This window comes from Heterocephalus glaber, unplaced genomic scaffold (genome assembly GCF_053883595.1).
Source record: "Heterocephalus glaber isolate CG9 unplaced genomic scaffold, H.glaber_assembly_v1.0 deba00000546, whole genome shotgun sequence".
Lineage (NCBI taxonomy): Eukaryota > Metazoa > Chordata > Mammalia > Rodentia > Bathyergidae > Heterocephalus > Heterocephalus glaber.
The window spans coordinates 18,712,987-18,733,378 of record NW_028258147.1 but is presented as its reverse complement, the minus strand read 5'-3'; the positions used below and the strand labels follow the sequence as shown (position 1 = coordinate 18,733,378).

General features: G+C 37.2%; 1 protein-coding gene and 1 pseudogene across 12 annotated transcripts in view; one reads left to right on the top strand and one right to left on the bottom strand.

Annotated features, from left to right (window-relative positions):
* St7 (suppression of tumorigenicity 7) overlaps positions 1-20,392 on the top strand; it is a 331,512-nt gene that overhangs the window by 100,199 nt on the left and 210,921 nt on the right. The gene's annotated exons all lie outside the window — the stretch shown is intronic.
* Positions 2,321-3,191, bottom strand: LOC106007816 (dnaJ homolog subfamily A member 1 pseudogene; annotated as a pseudogene).

Genomic DNA, 20,392 nt, shown 5'->3' with positions numbered 1-20,392 from the left:
TTTCGAATTGCATCTTTAAATTTGGGAGGTCTGATCTTTTTAAGTTCTTTATAGATTCGAGATAGTAGACCTTTGTCTGAGGAAGATCAGGTGAAGATTTTTTCCCACATTGTGGGTTGTCTCTTCACAACTGAGGTTTTGTTCATAAAATCTTTTCCTACACCGATGTCTTCAAGAGTTCTACCTAAGATCTCTTCCAACTGGTTCAGAGTTTCTATTTTAATATTTAGATCTTTCATCCATTTTGATTTTAGTTTAGTGCATGGTGAGAGATATAGGTCTAGTTTTAATCTTTGGCAAGTTGAAGCCCAATTTTTCCAGCACCATTTATTAAAGAGGCTATCTTTCCTCCAGTGAGGGTGTTTGGCTCCTTTATTGAAGATGAGATGGCTGAGTGTGTCTACTACAATATATTTAAATGTTGCTGTTGATGGATTGTTAGGTTGCTTTCAGTTTGGGGTATTGTAAGTCTTTGTGAATGAATATAAATATATTTGCATAAGTGGAGTTGATAGATCAGTGTATAGGTATGGAATTTCACTGAATATTGGTAATGATTCTCCAAAGAAACCTAACTTATACTAGTTAATAGTGCATGTCTGGGCTAGATTGTATTTTGATTTTTAGTTGCAATGAAGGGGAAAATATAAGACATTATAAGAGAGAGACTAGAAAGAATGTCACTTTATCTTATCCCCTATTAAATATAATAACAAGCACTATGGCATGATTGCCAGGAGAGTTTTTCAATTGTCTAGGTGTTCCGGGTCTTAGAAATTGTATGGTTCCTTTGGCAGTGATGAGAGTGGATGTGGGTCCTCTGCCATGTCCTGTAGTCTAATTTGTGTGGAATGAATGTGCAGTTATTATGGAGGGGAGGGACGAAGCCTCATGACATCCAACTTTGTCTGTTTTACCCTATTTGGGATTCAGATGGACACAGAAACAATATTTAGCTAGAGTATGATTGCTGCATGCATTTTTTCTTTTGTTTTGGGAACACACAACTTGTCTTTAGAAGGGGCATAAGACTTATGTACAACTTTTTCAAACTGTTTTTTAAAAATTAACTTTATTGGTACAATTTAGGTATACAACATAATGACATTCATCATTGGAAATTTGTACCTTTATGTAATCTATCTTGGTTCTTATTTTTTCCCCATTCTCCTGCCCTCCCTTCAAACCCTCCACCCCTCCCTATTTACAAAGACTTTGTTTCCATTTTCTCACATTAATTCCATTCCCCTCTTTCTTTTTCCTTACCCCTTCCACTTCCGACTATGTATAACTTCATTTTACAACAACAAATAAGATGCTACTCTCAGGAACAGGAAAAATCACATAGCACTTTTCAGGTCTTCAAGTCCTCTTTAGGCCATTTCCCCCAAGAATCTTGAATAAAATATTATCAGCAATAATGTGTAACAATGCCTGCTGTACCTCACTTTTCTTGCTTTGTAATGAAAATATAAGGAGACATTCAAACATTTGAAGAATTGCTTAAATTCTGCTACCCAGACTTAAGCATATGAACATATGATGACTTTTAAACATATAAGTAAAGTTATTCATCCTAATTTGCTGTACTATCAGCATTAAATTACAGTTACTTTGGAGCACAAATCAAGTGGGTTAAAGTAAGCCTGTAACATATATTATAAGTCTGTAAAATACATAAGGAACACCTTCCTATATTACACATGCAAATTACATTTCCATGTATAGTCTCTTCACTTTAATTTCAAAGTTACCTAACTCTGGAAGTCACTGTTAAAAGACTTATCATGGTCCAAAAGAGAAGGGAAGAAGGATATAACCAGGACTGATATATTATATATGTGTGAGTGTTTATTCAAAATGTAGCAAGAGCAGAAGGGAATACAATTCTCATAATACAAGTCCTTAAGAAGAAGAAGCATATTATAATAAACCTCTTCTTTAGGAAGGTTTCATTTCTATCACTTATACCACAGGTTAAATTATATATTATGCCACCTTCAAGTAATAGTTGACATAAAAGAATGCAGAACCATCACAATGAGTCCCACTTAATGCAAATAGCTAGGCAGACCATCACTTCTCTACAAATTATTTCCTTTTTCTGATTGTCACTAAAATAGAGCTTTAATCCATAACTTAATAATGAAGGATCATACCCTGAAGTTGACACATATACCTAGCATTTCAGCCTAAGCTTGTCCATGTGTAGAGCTGAAATCACTTCCAAGGTATGGCCTAACAGATACCAGGGTTAGGTACTTTTTACTTTTTACAGTATTAAACTTCGTCTTGAGCATTGAAGCCATCATATATTTGGTGAAAGTTGGAGATTTTATTCTGCATTTATTCTTCATTTACTATTTAAAACATTACTGTAATTGAATATGAAAACAAAAACAATAGCAATTAGTGAGCAGATGATGATTATCATTCTTCATACATTCACATAAAGTGAGAGCAGCAAGCGTTATTCACTGTCACCATTAGGAGGTCTGACTCTGAACACCACCACAGGGATGAAGTTTGTTGTCCTCATAGGCTTCTCCATTATAATAGCACCATCTTTTCTGATTTGTGTAAAAGTCCACCAGTTGTATTCGATCCATTTTATCAGTCTCTTCTACTTCCTCCTTCTCAGTTAAGAGTTTATAGAGTTTATTAGGAGAGAGAAAGCCATTATCAAGAAAATTTGCCTTAAATTCAATGGTTAGGCAACCCTTTTCATGTGGTCTGCAATAAACTGGCATGCTTTCATTTAGTGTACTCTTGATATCTCCATACTTGACAGTATGACCTAGATCAGATGACTATGGTTCAGTTGTCAAGAGTGGATTTTGGCTTTCAGAAGCTACATGGTGGTTCAACCGGTTGTATAACCATACACATGAAAAGGTCTTTTCCTCACTGAGTAAAAACAGCATCGTCCTTCCGATCTAACACAATGACATGATCTCCTGGCTCTTGTCCTTGTTCTTGGTCTCCTTCACTGAGGAATGTTATCTTCTGGCCTTCTTTCCTACCTGTGACAATGTGAACATCTAGAATTTTCTCCTTTCTATTTTCCTTCCATTGCAGCTTTTACATTTATCTTTACTACTGATGTGTTCCTCATAGCCCTGGCACCCCATGCACACAGCCTGAATTTGCTGGACCATTCCAGGTCCCATCTGATGAATTCTTATTTGCATTGCAGTACCCAGGCAGTTGGGACAGCACTCTGTGGCTCTTTTCTTACCACCTTGGCCTTCATGTTTGTCACAAATCGTGTTATTTTACAGAGCCTGTTTTCTTGATGCCCTATTATACAGTATAAATCTTCTAAGGTGGCTGAGAGCTGATGCATCACATTTTTACCTATCCATTCTCTCTGCATCTTTCTTCCTCTAAAAACATATCAAAGATATCCATGGGAGAGGCAAAACTGCCACTTGCTCCACCTTCCTTAATTGTTTGTTCTCCTTTGTCATATAATTCCCTTTTCTTGGCATCAGAGAGGACTTTGTAAGCTTGAGAAATTTATTTAACTTTTTTCCTTCATTTGGATTATCAGGATGATACCTCAAGGCCAGTTTCCTATAAGTCTTTTGTAGTTCTTAGGTAGTATTGGGTTTGACTCCCAAACCATCATAATAAATTATTTCTTTCACTATTTTCTACAGCCAGTGAGTGGGTTGGGCCAGAGTAGGGGAAGCAGGAAGTATCACGTAGCTCTGTGCAGCCCTCCCTCCACCTCTGGAAGAGCATTCTGGAAAGTTTCCTGTGCCTCACTTTCACCAGTGTATATTAACAAACTTTTGTTTTGTTTTGTTTTCTGAGGCAGGGTCTCCCTTGTAGTTCAGGTTGGCCCTGAACTCACTGTGTAGCCCAGGCTGGCCTTGAACTCGGGTCAATCCTCCTGCCTCAGCCTCCCGAGTGGTGGGATTACAGATGTGTGCCACCATGCCCGGCTAACAAACGTCTGCCATTTCCTAGCAATGTGATTTTAGTTAGAGTACATAACTTTTTAACGTATAAAATGAAGAAAATAGTACAGGGTAAGCATGACAAATTTTTACAGTTATAATCTTTTTAAATCAGTGGGTGAATATAACATTTCATTTTAAATCAGTGGGTGAAAATAACATCTCATTTTAATTTGTTTCCTTAATTCTAAATGAGGTTGAATGTTGGTAAATGTGTTCAATAAAACACTCATACTTTATAATGTCTTAATGTTTTTAATTAATATATAATTATATATTAAATTTGTTTTTATTGATGAACAATAGCTTTATGTTAAGATTAATTTTTTACTGCTCTATATTTTGCAAATAAATTTTTACAGCTTGTCATTTGTTTTCTGTCTTTATGGCATTCTTTCTTGCAGGCATTTTAAATATCTATATAGTCAGATTTATAAATTTTTTTATGGCCCCTTTTTTTTTTTTGGTATTGGGGATTGAACTCAGGACCTTGCACTTGTGAGGCGGGCATGGTGCCACTGAGGTACACCCCTGGCCCTTATGGCTACTATTTTGGGTCTTGTCATCAAAGGCCTTCTTTTTTCATGATTACAAAAATTATAAAAGCCTCCCATATTTCCTCCTACTACTTTTATGCTTTGCTGTTTTACTTTTGAATCTTTGATCCAGTATGGAATGTTTCCTTTTTAAGGAAAAATTCTTGCAAATAAATGTTTAAACAAGATGTGGTATAATCTGTAGGATTTTATGTTAAATGTATAATAAGTTTTAGCTTAGTATTTTCACTTAGTAAATATTCTTTCCTCATGATGGTAATCAATGCATAATTCTGTTTTACTTTTGAAAATTTCAATTAAACTGTTCAGGGATAAGGTAAATAACATTTTGAGCCATTATTTCAATACATTAAACAACTCACCTTTTTGTTTTAAAATTAATATAGTAGGACAGTGGTAGAACATTTGCCTAGCATTGTGAGGCTTAGATTTGATTCCTAGCATTGCTAAGAAGAAAGAAAAAAGAATGCAGTAATTCATAGGCCTTTGAAAATGAGTTTTTTGCTGAATCATCACAAAACAGTACTATTAATAATTTTTGAAATGCATTCTCAGAGAAGTTAAAGCTTGTCATGGATAAGGGAACCCAGTGGTGTCTCCCAGGATGAGGAAATAGTTGTCTACAGTATCATAGTACATAGATGTTACTATGCATTATAGTCCCTCAGAATATTTCATTAACGTTACTTCATTTGGTTTTTCAGATTTTATCAGTGTTATTAATTTTTTTGTTTTTTGTTTTTTGGTTTTTTTGGTACCGGGGATCGAACTTGGGTCCTTGTGCTTGCAAAACAGGCGGTGAAACCACTGAGCTAAATCCCCAGCCCTATTGTTATTAATTTTAAAGTCCAAACTTGTGAAATAACACCACCACACCACTGTGAGATGGAAAATGGTATTTTTATCCCCAGTTGCAGAAATTGTAGTTGAGTATTAGTACTTGCTTTCCCTGAGGATGAAGATAATAGTCTGTTTTTCTAAAAAGACATTTTTCCTTAATTATATTTGCACTTGTCTATGGTCAAAGAGATTTTGAGAATATAATAGAAAACCACTGTCTCGGGATACAAAATCAATGTTATGTTTTCTAATAGCTTTTCTATGTACTAATAATGAACCAGCTGAAAAAGAAATCAGGAAAACAGTTCCATTCTCAGTAACTTAAAATAAACCTAGGAAACAACCTAACCAAGGTGAAAAGACATCTATAATGAAAGCTACAGAACACTGAAGAAAGAAATTGAAGACAGTGGAAGATGAGAAGACCTCCCATGTTTATGGATTGGCAAAATTAGTGTTGTTAAAATGGCCCCTGGGCACACAGGTAATGGGGAAAAAAATAAGAACCAAGATACATCATGTACAGGTACAAGCACCCAGTGATAAATGTAAACGCATTGTATGCCTAAAATGAACCAATACAAGAATTTTTAAAAAAAAGGCCTCAAAAGTGATCTACAGACTCAATGAAATCCCCATAAAAATGACATTCTTCTCAGAATGAGAAAAAAAACACCCAAAGTTCTTACTGAAACATGAAAGGCCCAGAATAGCCAAAGCAATCTTATGCAAAAATAGCAAGGCATCATAATACCTAATTTCATATTATACTACAAAGCCATAGTAACAAAAATAGCATGGTCTAGCACAAAAAATAGACATGTAGACCAATGGAACACAATAGAGGGCACAGAAAAAAAGAAAAGAACCCCATGCAACTATAGCCATCTGATTCTTGACATAAGAGCCAAAAAACATACTTTGGAGAAAAGACAGTCTTTTAACAAATGGTGCTTGGAAAACTGGATATCTATATGTAGAACACTGAAACTAGGTCTCTATCTCTCAGTCTGTACAAAATCAATTCAAAATGGATCAAAGAGCTAGTTGAAACTGCTAGAAAAACAGGAGAAACACTTGAAGCCATAGGTACAGGGAAAGACTCATGAATAAAATTTCAACAGCATGTAAAAGAATAGCAATACTCAAAAAATGGGTCTCACTGAGTTAAAAAATCTCCATGTCACAAGAGAAACAACCAGAAGAATGAAGAGTCAGTCTTCAGTGGGAGAAAGTTTTTGCCAGCGACTCTTCTGACAGAGGATTAACATCTAAAATACATAAAGAACTGAAAAAAAAAACAAAACTGAGAAAAACACAAATTTCTCAAAAGAAGAGCAAATGACGGATAAATACATGAAATCATATTGAACATCTTTAGCTATTTGGGATGCAAATCAGAATTATATTGAGATTCTATTTCATTGAAGACAGAATAGCTATAATTAAGAATACAAAAAACAATAAATGCTGGCAAAGATGTGGGAAAAAGGAACCTCCCTATGCTGCTGGTGTAGATACTACAACCCTTCTGAATACCTGCATACCAATGTTTATTGTGACAAATTCACAATAGCCAAGATATGGATCCAGCTTAGGTGCCCAGCAGTGGATGAGTGGATAAAGAAAACGTGGTACAGTATGTGCAGTGGCATATTTTTCAGCTGTAAAGAAGAATGGAATTTTGTCATTTGCAGGAGAATGGATAAAACTGGAGATCATCATGTTAAGTGAAACAAGCCTGTTTGAGAAAGACAAGTATAGTGTTTTCCCTAATATGTACAAGATAAAAAAGATGACATGAAAGAAAAGAGCCTATTATTAGACAAGAGGAAGAGCTTAAAAGGGAGGGAAAAGGGTGTAAGGGAGGTTAATAAGGGGAATGGAAAAGTCATTAATTATATCATTACGAGAACATGATGTTGACATGAATTTAAAGAGGTGAAAAAGTGTCCATCCACTTCATTAAGGGAAATAATGTTATAAAGTAGCCTTGCATACAAAAATGTACAGAGATAAGAAATCTAGAGTGGTGTTAACTATTTTAATCTGTCTGTGGGAATTAGACACTGAAAACATTTTTTCTTTTTAAAAGTATTTAAATTGTTTTATTAGTACGTGTTTGGAGTTCATGCAGTTTACAGTTATCTTGGTGAGTGATTACATGTACATACCGCTGCTTGTGTTTTTTCTTTTTGTTAGTCCTCTTCCCTTTCCATCCCCTTGCCTCCCCCTGCCTCTCCATTCTTCCCTCCCTATCTCATTTTTTATCCTTGTTGATATTATTAATCTTAGCTCATGTTATGGCATATAATGTTTACATTAATTGAGGTTATTAGGTTTCTGTACATGACATATCTTCATTCTATTTATTTTCCCTTCCCCTTGGACCTCTTACCTATTGCAAGAAAGCCATCTCTTTGTGCCCTTCTATCCATCCTTTATTATTCTCTGTGCTATTATAAAATGTTTCTAATGAGAAATTAAAAATTGCTGTAAGCATGTGAGATTGTTGATATGTTTATTAGCCTGATTATAGTAATCATTTCACAACAAATGTATCTCAAAACATCATTCTGTACATCTTATATATTATATATATGTCAAAAAAAAAAGAAAATCACAATCTTATCATTTGCTTAAAACTGGTAATATCAGGACCATTTGAGAGCTTAACATGTGTGAGGCACCATATATATTTTGTGTACTTAATTAATTTAATCCCTAAGGTATGTTTTGTTAACCTATTTCACACAAGAAAAAAGTGAATTCAGAAAAGTTGGTTTTTTTTTTTTTGGTACTGGGGATCGAACTCAGGACCTTGTGCTTGCAAGGCAGGCGCGGTGCCAACTGAGCCAAATCCCCTCCTGCAGAATAGTTTTAAAGAAGCAACTAAGGTCATACTGTGCCAGTGCTGAGTTAAGCCCATGACCCTTCAAGGTCAATGTATATTCACTTACGTAGAATTACCTCTCTCTCTCTTTTTTTTTGGTATCGGGGATCGAACTCTGGTCCTTGCACTTGCACATCAGGCAGTGGAACCACTGAGCTAAATCCCCGACCCTGAATTACCTCTCTTAATACCATTTATATGTAGACACCTTCCAACTTTGTACCTCTAGTCTAGACACCTCTTGGGCAGTCTATAAATCTGTGAATTCCAGACTGGCTCACCCAGTGGTCTAGATAACAACTCCGCTTGGATGTCTCATAAATACCTCAAATTGAAAATGTCCCCAAACTGATTTCTCATGCTCACCCCCCCACTTGCTGCTCATCCAGACCTTCCTTGTCCATCTGTGACTGCCCCATCCCTTTGGTTACTCAGACTGAAACACTGAAGCCATCAATGGACCCTTTGTTTCTTATAGTCCATGCGGACTGTGTCAAGAAGTCTTGTACCTGCAAATTATATCATCATTGCCTCTACCATTGTTACCTTGGTTCAAAATCCCATCTGCCTAGTTTACTAGAGAGGGCTTCTGATTGCTGTCACTGTTTTTACCCTTACTTTCCAACTGTCTGTTCATTAGTTGATTCCAGTCAGACTGCCACTTTTTGCTCAATTCTCCAATAGCTTTCCTTCACCCTCAGAGTTAAAATCTTTGCACGCCTAGCATTCATTTTAAGATGTGGCATATTGTTGCTGACCAGTAAAATCTGTGGAATTAATAAGTTTATTCACAGACTCATATCACTTTCTGTGATATGAGTGATGGAGATGGGGCCATCCATGACTCGGGAAGTTTTTAGTTGAGTCCACCCTTTTAGAATTCCTAACTCTCAGTGAAAAAAGGAACCAGCATGTGTTGAGCAGTTGCCTTGTACCAGATGCTTTGTATAGACAGATAGAATGAATTTATTTACAGCTCACAACAACTCCCGAAAAATATGTTATCTGTGTCTTACATGTGAGGAAGCTGGTTCAGGGGGTTTATGCACCTTGCTGAAAATGAGAATTCTTGTAAGTGGCATAAGGAAGAGCCAAACCCATATCTATCAGTACTTTTTTCAAAGCTATGCCATACTGTTTTTTCTATGGGCTCCCCACCTGTTGGGTATATCTCATTTCCTTACCATAAGACCCTTCCCAATCTGTGTTTCATCTGTTTGGTGAGCCTTGGTTTTTCTCTCTTCTCTGGGGTACTGCTAACTCCAGCTTCTCCACCGAAAAGGCTGTATGCTTGCAGTTTCATACCTCTGCAAATTATTTTCCCTCTTACTCACATGCCTTTTCTCCCCCTTTTTTCCCTTTGCTTGTTGTTTGAATCCTAGCTCATGTATTGCTTCTGTGAAGTGTTCTCTACCCTTTCTTGGAGAGTTAGTTGGTCTCTGCACATTACTTCCCATAGTGCCACCGCATGCTATGTTCTAGTTAGTCTATAGGAATGGGATGTTCATCCTTTCTTCTCTGCTTTAACAGTGCCTAGGATGGGGCCTGCAATATACCATGCACTAAGTGTTTACTTAGTTATTTAATGGTGATTTGAGCTATATTGGGTTGTTGAAAGACCTAGGGTCTTCAAATTTGAAAATGGAATTATAACAGATATAATCTAAGAAGAACTTAGACTTCAGAGGTACTTTGTGGATAAATCACCCATTCATATACTTGTTGCTATAGAGCAGTTTTTAACTACATGGACTTAAAAGATTCAAATCCCTGCCCTTCCTCTTACTTTAGGTTTAAGTTTGCCACATTACTTACGTCTTCATGTATGAAGTAGGGCAAAATCTTGGTATTGCCTTACATTACAGCAAAGAAGATTTAATGACGATGCATGTAAAAGACCTGCCATATATTGAACATTAAATAAATACATGCCATTTTAACAAATTTTTGGAGAAGCTATATTTATACTGTGTGGTCTTAGATTTAAGTTGCATTGAATGGATTGAACAAAAAAAATACTCAACTAAGGATGTCAGTCATTAAAAAGCAAACTATTTAAGTTTTGTGTTATCTTGTTGGTTTATTCTTTAGAATGATTTTTTCCACTTGTCTTTTTGTTTTCTTACATAGAACCTCATTTGAAGTAATAAGTTGAAAATTTTAAACATTTAAATGAAGAGGGTTTAGAAATGGTTATCATTGTTGGGAAAACAGTTGAAACTTGAGAGTTGTGTGCTTTATCAGAACAATTTGATAAAACAAACAGTGGTAATGTTTTTGATAAATGATTGGGAGAAGTTTTACTATCTAGAACTTTTTATTGCAAAAACTGAGTCTTACTCAGAATCTCTCTAGAGGTTCCTGTGATGTCTATACGATAGAATTATGTTTAGAGACCTTGAGGAAAATTTAGTAACATGCAATATAATTTTACATTAATTTAGTATTTGACAGTTTATACTCTGTAGTATCAGAGAACCTCCTAGGCTGTCAGTAAAGGATTTGGATCAAATACACATAACATGAAATCTCTGATATTTCAGGTAAGTTAGCTAGCTTAATATCAAGTATTGGAGTCTGGTAATATTTTTTATGGTTATAAGTCTGCATGACAAATTTTTATTCTAGAAATTGGTCTGAGAAGGCATGCTGAGAAATCAAATCTGAAGTAAACAGTGATTTAAGAAAGATACTTGGAAGCCAGCAGTTTATTTTCTCTGTCTTGCTCTCATTATTTTCAGTTGTAGAAGTCCCATTAATTACATATAAAACAAAGTATGCTTCAATTCTTTAAAATGTATCATGCTGTTGGGAATCATCTCTGCTGTCATAGAGCTTATAGTTTAATGGGCAAAACAGATAACAAGTAAATATACATCACATATGTATTTGCCAAGTAGAGTTTAAGGGTTAAAGATAATGCAGATTTCAGTACTGTTAAGGAGGTCTGAGAAAGCCTTGCTGAGGACCTGAGAGTTAACATACTGGATTCTAGGATGTCTGCCTTGTGAAAGCAAGAGTGTTTCAGGCAGGGCCCAGCATGTGCAGAGGCTCTGAAGGGAAAAAGCAATTGACTAGCTCCTTCAGAAGGGGGACCAATATGGCTAAAATGGTGAGCAAGTTTGAGAAGGCAGGCAAGGACCAGATCATACACGATGGGATGGAATCTGAGGGTTTTTTCTGAGTGCATGAGAAGTGACTATAGGGTTACAAACCTTAATTGGGTCCAGGGTCTGTCCTGAGTGGTAAGTGTACTGGACAGAGTAGAGGAGGAATGGAAGCAGGAGACCAGCTAGGAGGCTCTCGGATAAGATAAGAAGTGATGGTGCCTTAGAGGAGGGTGGTTGTGAGGAGAGAGACTGATGAGTTCAGCATATCATGCTTGGATGGTAAACCCTGGGGGCTTGTTGGATTGGATGTGAGGAGTGTGGGAGACAGAAAAATCAAGGATGACTACCAAGTTTCTGGCTTGAGAACTGGATAGGTAGGAGTGTTGTTAACTGATATAGGAAATTGTCTGAAAAAGATGGAGAAGGGCATTCAACAAAGGCCAAAGGAAATTTGAAGATTGACAACCCTTAGCAGAGTCTATCCACCCACATGTTTTTGTTCCCATTCTCTTGCTTTTTACCAAAAATAAAATCTTTTTGTATGCTGTAGACTTTGAATAGAGTGCAGTCTCTGTGTCATCAAAAATTTATGCCGTATCCTCAAGTAAAAGGGTTAGTGTACAAGGCCTTGTGATTCTAATCTGGTTTCCCAGAATATTTCACAAGACAGATATAAAAAGAAAGCTTTAAACACACACACGCAGACACACACCATCATTTATCACTGTGGTGCCATTTAAAGAGCTATAATGTAATTATACCCAAGGTCACTGACCTTTTTCTTGAAGGCATATATTTAGGTAGGAAGGTTATCATTCCTCCAAGACCTGTTCTACCAACACCTGCACCCTATTAATAGGTTGACTGATGTAATATTTTGCTTTCAGCTGATTTTTTTTCCATATGCACAAACAAAAAGGACTTTGGAGGTATAGTTTTGCAAGCTTTGGCCTAACAATGGTAGTTATTTTCTTGAGAATGATTATTCTTATTAGATCTTATGCTTTTTAATAATAAATCACTTCTCTTGAAATAAATATCTTTATTATAGATAAACTGGAGAGTACAGAAAGTTACATAACCACTTGTAATCCTAGTGTTAAGAAGTAATATTTTCGGGCTGGGGATTTAGCTCAGTGGTTCCGCTGCCTGCCTTGCAAGGACAAGGACCTGAGTTCGATCCCCGGTACCAAAAAACAAAAAAACAAAAAAAAAGTAATGTTTTCTTCTAGTCTTTAAAATCTAATTAGTGTGATTCTTCATATTTTGTGTGCAGTTATGTAGCCTCTTTTTACTATATATAGATACGTGTAATATATATATATATATGCATATGTATATATATATATTTTTTTTTTGAGACAGGGTCTTGCTATTTAGCTCAGGCTGCCCTGAACTCACTATGTAGCTCAGGCTGGCCTTGAACTTGTGGTGGTCCTTCTGCCTCAGCCTCCCAAGTGCTGGGATTATAGGGGTGTACCACCATGCCCAGCTTCATTCAATATTCTATTGACTCTTTTCCATATCTCATTAACTGTTTTTCAGTGGCAGCATTTTAAATGGTTATGTAATGTTTTGTGACATAGAATACTTTTTTCCTATTTAGGTTATTTGATTTTCTTTGTATAGATTGTTTTCTTCCCCCCAGTACCAGTGATCAAACTCAGGACCTTGCGCTTTCAAGGCAGGCGTGGCACCACTGAGCTAAATCCCCAGCCCTCGTTTGTATAGAGATTTTAAGTTTAGGGAAAAAGATAATTTTTACAGAATACAGTGTTTTAAGAAAAGAAATGAAGCTGGGGATTTAGCTCAGTGGTTCCTGCGCCTGCTGCGCAAGTGCAAGGTCCCGAATTCAACCCCCGGTACCAAAAAACAAAAACAAAGAAAAGAAATGAAATCTGTTCTAGCCAAAATGGCTTATAAAAGCCACTGTCTTCTCCAGGTAGCTTTAGAAGAGAGATTGGGTCAGCAAGACAATAGCAGTAGAAACTTTCATCTCTTGGCAGGCCTTTTCTGTGCTCTCAGCTCCTCCAATGCTTTTTGTTGCTCTGAGAAGAGCCAGAGCTAAGAATGGACTCCATGTGCTAGGCTGTTCAGTACTATTGCTCATGGGGCATTTTGCTCTGGGCCACTGAAGCATCTCAGCATTTCCATTTATTGTTAGCCTTGCAACTCCAATGAGAAGTAAGTGGAGAGGTAGCATAGCTCTCTTACCACAGTTTTGGGCTGTCAAGTTGACACTGTTTCATCCTCATCTGAGCCCTCTATTGTACCAGTCCCTTAGGTTTAAGCAGATCACCTCCTAGCCATCCATCCAAGCAACAACTGTTTATTGAACACCTTCCAAGTTTCAAGAACTGGCTAGACATTGAGGATACAAGGGGTAAGATAGATGGAGTTGTCCTTATAGTTTAGGCTTAGTGGGAATTCACAACATGACAAGAGTTAGATTGTTATCTCAGAGTGATGCACCAAAGCAGAATTTTATTTATTTATTTATTTTTTGGTACTAGGGATCGAACTTGGGACCTTGTGCTTTCGAGGCAGGCGCTGGAACCACTGAGCTAAATCCCTGGCCCTAAAAGCAGAATTTTAGATAGCTCCAACCTTAGCTAGCTTTCCCACACTCTCTGAGCACGCTACATATTTTCAAGCTTGTGCATGTACCCCTTTAAAGATGTGGTGCATCTTAAAAGTGACAGACAGAAGAACACAGTAAGGCCTTGCTCAGTTAAACTGTGAGTTTTCACTGGCCTTTTTTGCACGTGGAAGTGTCAGGCTGGACCTTTGCTGCTGCTGTGGAGGAGCATTATAATCCTTCCCCACTGCCGTGCCTGTGACAGGATACATGACCCTTGCTAAATGTGGAGGTGAATAGAGTTGGACTGGCAGTCTCCCTAGAAAGTAACATTTATTCTTCTTGTATTTTTCTCCTGAAAAGTACACTACAAACACAGAATATAAGTGAATTTTTGCCTTTGCTTGGTCATTCCTTTATCATACTTTGTATTATAAATGTGCTATGCTTGAGGTGTGGGTCCGTGTAGCATGCTGTGGTTTTTGTATGGTTTATTTGATAATTTGACAAATATGTCCTCATGGGTAAATGAAACACTTTCACTTCTAAGTTTTATGAAAGCATTTTAATGACATAGCCAGTATTTTTGATGGATATTTGTTAGAACTCTGCTGGACATGTCAGGGGAATGCAGCAGACAAATAAATTTGGATTTTAGCAGTAGATCCATTTCTTGGTATTTTTAGGCAAAGATGAAGATTATGAGGTAGATATAAGAAAAAGCAGATGAATTCGGAATGTTAGGTGTTATATTTAGTCCTGATGTGGTACAAGGAAACCCAGACCTACATTCACTGGTCCTGAATTAGCATTTTTATTGCACTTCTCATTTGTTAGATGGCCTCAGACATTTTAATAGTCATACTTTTAACTACGAAAAGTAGCAATGAACATTCAACCAGTAATCACTTAGTTACTAAAGGGTAATTCAGTGTATTAAGGAGTAAATTTGATTGATTTGATCCTCTGTGAAATGTAGGTACTGTTATTCTCCAATTTTCATGTGAAGAAACTGAGGTATGGGGGAATTGAGTGTATAATCCTAATTACACAGCTCATCTTTCATGTATATAAGCTTTTATTGAGTAAATAGAATGATAAATTCTCTTTTTATGTATTTCAGATTAATCATAAACCATGGAATATGGACATGCTCTTATCATCGACATATGATTGGCTATGTTAGATCCATGTTGGAATTTTTACTAAATTCTAAAAAATGTTCTAGGCATTTTACATATATTTACATACCTGTCCAAATCACAATTATTTGATGTCTCTTTTCTCTCTCTCTCTCTCTCTCTGTCTCTTTCTTTTCTGTGTTACTCCCTTTTTCATCAGTTTTCTCCTAGAACAAGAGGAGAAATCAGTATCCCCCATGACAAATGCTTTCAAGTTAGCTTCTTTCTAACAAGAAGGTAGTGCAGTTTCTTTTTTTTTTTTTTCCATTTAGTTTATTGGTACATTTTAGATATACAGTACAGTTACATTCTTCATTGGGATCTTGTACCTTTACATGATTTATCTTGGTTCTTATTTTTTCCCCATTCCCAGGCCCTCCTTTCACCCCTCTACCACTCCCTATTTATAAAGACTTTGTTTCCATTTTTTCCTTTTTTCATATTTTTTCTTTTCCCTTCTTTGCTTTCCCCTTCCCCTCCCACTTCCCCTATTCCTTTAGACATTTTCTGCCTATTTCACAATATTTGATATCTTTTTTTTTTTTTTTGGTAGCAGGGATTGAACTCGGGACCTTGCACTTGTGAGGCAGGCAGTGGAACCACTGAGCTAAATCCCTAGGCCTACTTTTTTTTTTCCTGTGCTATGGATTGAACCCAAGGGCTATGCATGTTGGGCAAGTGTTTCATCATTGAGCCATACGTCCAGCCCTAGCACTGTTTTTTTTGGTACCAGGAATCAAACTTGGGACCTTGCGTTTGTGAGGCAGGTGCCAGAACCACTGAGCTAAATCCCCGGCCCATTCACAGTATCAGTTATACATTTTGATTCTTATTTACACTTTTAGTTTTTTGTACCAGAGAAACTATTTGGTTTTTACACATGTGTGTCCTATTTATTTCACCTAAGAGTATGGCCTCAATGTCCATCCACTTAGCTATAAGTGTCTCTAGTTTCTCATTCGTTATGGCTGAGTAGTACTCCATTTTATAAAAAAACCACAACTTCTTTATCCAGTCTCCAGTTGATGGGCAGTTGGGCTGTTTCCAAGCTTTAGCTGTTACAGACTGTGCCGCTATAAACATGAGTGCGCATATATCCCTGCGGTATGATTCTTTTAATTCTTTTGGGAAGATACTTAGTAGAGGAATAGCTGGGTCTAATGGGACTTCCAATCCTAGTTGTTTGAGGTATCTCCATATTGATTTCCACAGTGGTTGCACCAGTCTACACTCCCACCAACAATGAAGAAGAGTTCTTTTCTCCCTACAACCCTGCCAGCATTTGTTATTGGTTAATTTCATGATAGCAGCCATTCTTTCTGGGGTGAAGTGGAATCTCAGCGTTGTTTTCATTTGCATCTCTCGAATGACCAGTGATGTTGAATTATGTTTATTTGCTGTTTTTACTTCTTTGTCTAAGAAATGTCGTTCATATCAGATGCCCATTTTTAAATTGGGTCATTATATTTGGGGGGTCTGATTTTTTTTTTTTAGTTCTTTATATATTCTGGACAGTAGTCCTTTGTCTGAGGTACAGCTGCTAAAAATTTTTTCCCACATTGTAGGTTGTCTCTTATCTCTGTTGGTGGTTTCTCTTGCAGTACAGAAGCTTTTTAATAAGACAGATCCCAGTTGTTGATTCTTTGTGCTAGTTCCCGTGCTACTGAGGATTTGTTCATAAAGTCCTTTCCTATGCCAGTGTCTCCGAGATTTCTACCTAACTTGTCTTCCAGCAAGTTTAGTGTTTCTGTTTTAATATTTAGATCTTTAATCCACTTTGATTTTAGTTTAGTGCATGGTGACAGATAGGGGTCTAGTTTTAATCTTTGGCAAGTTGAAATCCCAATTTTTCCAACACCATTTATTAAGGAAGCTATCTTTCCTCCAATGAGGGTGGTTGGCTCCTTTGTCAAAGATGAGATGGCTGAGTATATCTGGAGTTGTTTCTGCATTTTCTAATCTGTTCCACTGATCCTTGGGTCAGTTTCTTTGTCAGTACCATGCTGTTTTTATCACAGTGGCTTTGTAGTACAGTTTCAAGTTGGGAATTGTGATACCCCCTGCCATGACTCTGTTGCCTAGAATTGCTTTTGCTATTCTAGGTTTCTTCTGGTTCCAGATGAACTTTTGGATTGTTTTCTCAAGTTCCATGAAATATACACAGCTCATTTTTTATGAACAAGGATTTGCACCCCAATTATGGTGAGAAGTTTCCTGTAATCTAAGAAATATAATGTACTTACCTTTTAAAGTTCCAATTTGCTCATTTCAGTCTAGGAAGTTATTTATCTGAGAAAATATTGGGTGATGTTGTGTTCATATTAGAATAAATTCCTGGTTTTCTTCTTCTGGTACTCTTCTTTCTTTGTATTCAGTGTGGCACTAGGACTTTTTGTTCTGGCTTAATGAGCCAGGTGAGATGATAATGTTGGGCCAGCTGTAAAGGGTTTCCATGTATTACCCATGAATGTATTTTTTACTCAGTTGTGAGTGTTATATGAGATTAATTGTGGTAAAATAAAATAAAGTGCAAATTGAAAGGGTCTTTGTATATTTACTGAGGATTCATGTACATTTTATGTTCTAACCCTGTGACAGATTCTCGTGACTAATGGTGAGGTCCTAACTTTGATCCTGCTCTCAGGATCAGGGATGAAGAGGGTGGAAGGGATGCTTATCTACTTCAGGATAATGTAAAGCTATAAATTTACTTTTCCTTGATTCTCTATATCATATTTTCTCTAATGATTTGAAAGATAGTGTCTTTAAAATTTAATGACTTTAAACTATGGCTGTTTAAAAACTTTTTATAAGCATACTGAAGGCTGTATTTCACTGCCTAACTTATCTCATTATATATCACTTATTAGATAGATGGCCTTGGAAATTTTAATAGACATATTTGTAACTATGAATAATAGCAATTAATATTCACCAAGTAATGACTTAATTAATAAAAAGTAATTCATTCTCCTGAGAAGTAAATTTAATTGATTTAATCCTCTATGAAACGTAGGTACTGTTATTTCCTAATTTTTACATGAAGAAACTGAGGTATTGTGTGAGTAAACCCAATCACATAGCTCATCTTTGATGAACCAAGATTTGCATTCAGATCATAGTGACAAATGTTCAAATAGAATAATTTCATTAATTTTTCTAAAAATACTTAAACTGTTTAATTGGCATGTAATAATTGAACATTTATGGGCTGCATTGTGATATTTTAGTACATGCATGTAGCGTACTATGTATGATCAGGACATTGCCTGCCCATTGCCTCAAGGACTTATCGTTTCTTTGTGTTGGAGACATTCAAAATCTTTATTAGCTATTCTGAAATATGTAGTTAATTGCCTATCATAGTTACTCTACTATGCTATAGAACATTAGAAGTTTATTATGGCTTCTATCTAGATGTTCCCTCCAAATCCTCATGCACTCATAGTTGGGGATAGATGGGGAGATTTGAAGGTGCTGGATTAGAGTATGTGAATGTGGATTAAGGATGTGACAGCGGGATTAAGGGTATGATGCTGGGATTAAGTGGGTAGATAATGGAAGCCCCTTTCTGGCCATGGGTGGCATCAATAAATTGGCATATAGCCTGGATGGAATATAAAGGGAGAGAGGGAGAACTCTTGCTGCTGGTACTGCTTCTGCTGCTATCCCTCACTGCTGCTGCTCCATGGGATATTTCTCTTATGTGATGCCCCTTTGCCATGCTACCCTTTCTTAGAGCCAGCTGACTATGGATTGGAACCTCTACAAACTGTGAACCAAGTAAATCTTTCCTCCTTTAACTTTAGGTGTCTGATATTTTGTGTCAGCAGTGAGAAAAGTAACTAAGATAGAATTTTGTACCAAGAGTGGGATCATTGCTGTGACTATACCTGATCTTCTAGTTTAGGAGCCTTCAATACCAGCTTGTGGGAAGAGTTTGGAAAGGTTTGGAGATGGCAGCTGAAGAAGCAGTACTGCAATGCCTTAAGCTGTCCTTGATGGGAAATTCTGGTCAGAGCTCAAAAGACCAGAGTGGTGATAGAAATGCTGCCAGTAAAGACCAAACTGAGGAGGTTTCTTCTGGGAAGGACTTCATTGGCTGTTGGACTCCAAACAATGTGTGTTATGCCTTGGCAGAAATGTCTGCATTTTGCTCATGTCCAGAGACTTTGCCTGAGACTGAGATTAAATGCAGTGGACTGATTAATCTGGCAGAAGAAATTTCAAGGCAGTCCAAGGTTGAGGTTGTGGCATGGCTACTGTTGGGGGTTTTAGCCAGATTTATTTGAGACTCAAGGGCAAAGAGCCCAGCAGAATGATTTAAAATGTTTTGAGTTCAGCCAGAAAGGAAGCAGCAGTAATGTGGCAGCCTGCAAAGATGGAACAGAGGAAAACTTGGACCCTGAAAAAACTGGCAAGAAAAACTCAGGTGTTTCAGAAGAGGATAATAGAAAAGATGGCCTGAGGACATCACAAGAGCCAGCAGGATTCTACCCTTTGTGGCCTCAAAATTGCAAAAATGGAAGGCTTTGCTTTAAGAAGAGAGCACCAGAGCACCATGTTCTATAATGGTGGTGGCCTAGGGAAGTTGTTTCTGGGGATTTGGTTCATAGTCACTGGACCCCTACAGCCAAGAGAGAAGGAACCCTGGCTATAGCTACAGTTGGCAGCAGACCTTGGTGTCATCTCTGTGATACTGGTTTTAGGCACATGCAGAATGCAAGGGTTGTGGGGTCAGAAAGGCTTCCACCCAGATTTCAGAAGAAGGGATGGGAAGCCAGGCAGTGTGCTCCTCAGAGGGCAGTGTGTGAAGCTGTGAGTGTGAACCCAAAAGTGGAATGGAGATCCCAGAAGTTTGGAGAAGCCAGGAACGTGGATCATCTGAGGAAAACTGCAAGGAGGTAGCAGAGCTGGCCCAAGAGAGAAGCTATGGGAGCTACAGCCACCAACAGTGCCTTAGGGGCGGAGCCACCCACGCCCTTTGGAGTTCACATCTGGCCACAGTTTGCCTCAGATGCTGGACATGGAACTACAGGATTTAATGTTTGCCCTGCTAGAATTTGGACTTGTTTTGTTCCTATTCCTTTCTGTCTCCCATTTTATACCTTTTGCAATGGAAATGTCTATCTTGAGCCTTTGTATGTTGGAAGTTTTTAACTTTTCATTTGTACAAAGGCTCACAGCCAAGAGTTTGCCTTAAGTCTCAGAGGAGACTTTGGACTTTTCAGCAATGTGGAAACTATTAGGAATTTGACAACTATGCCT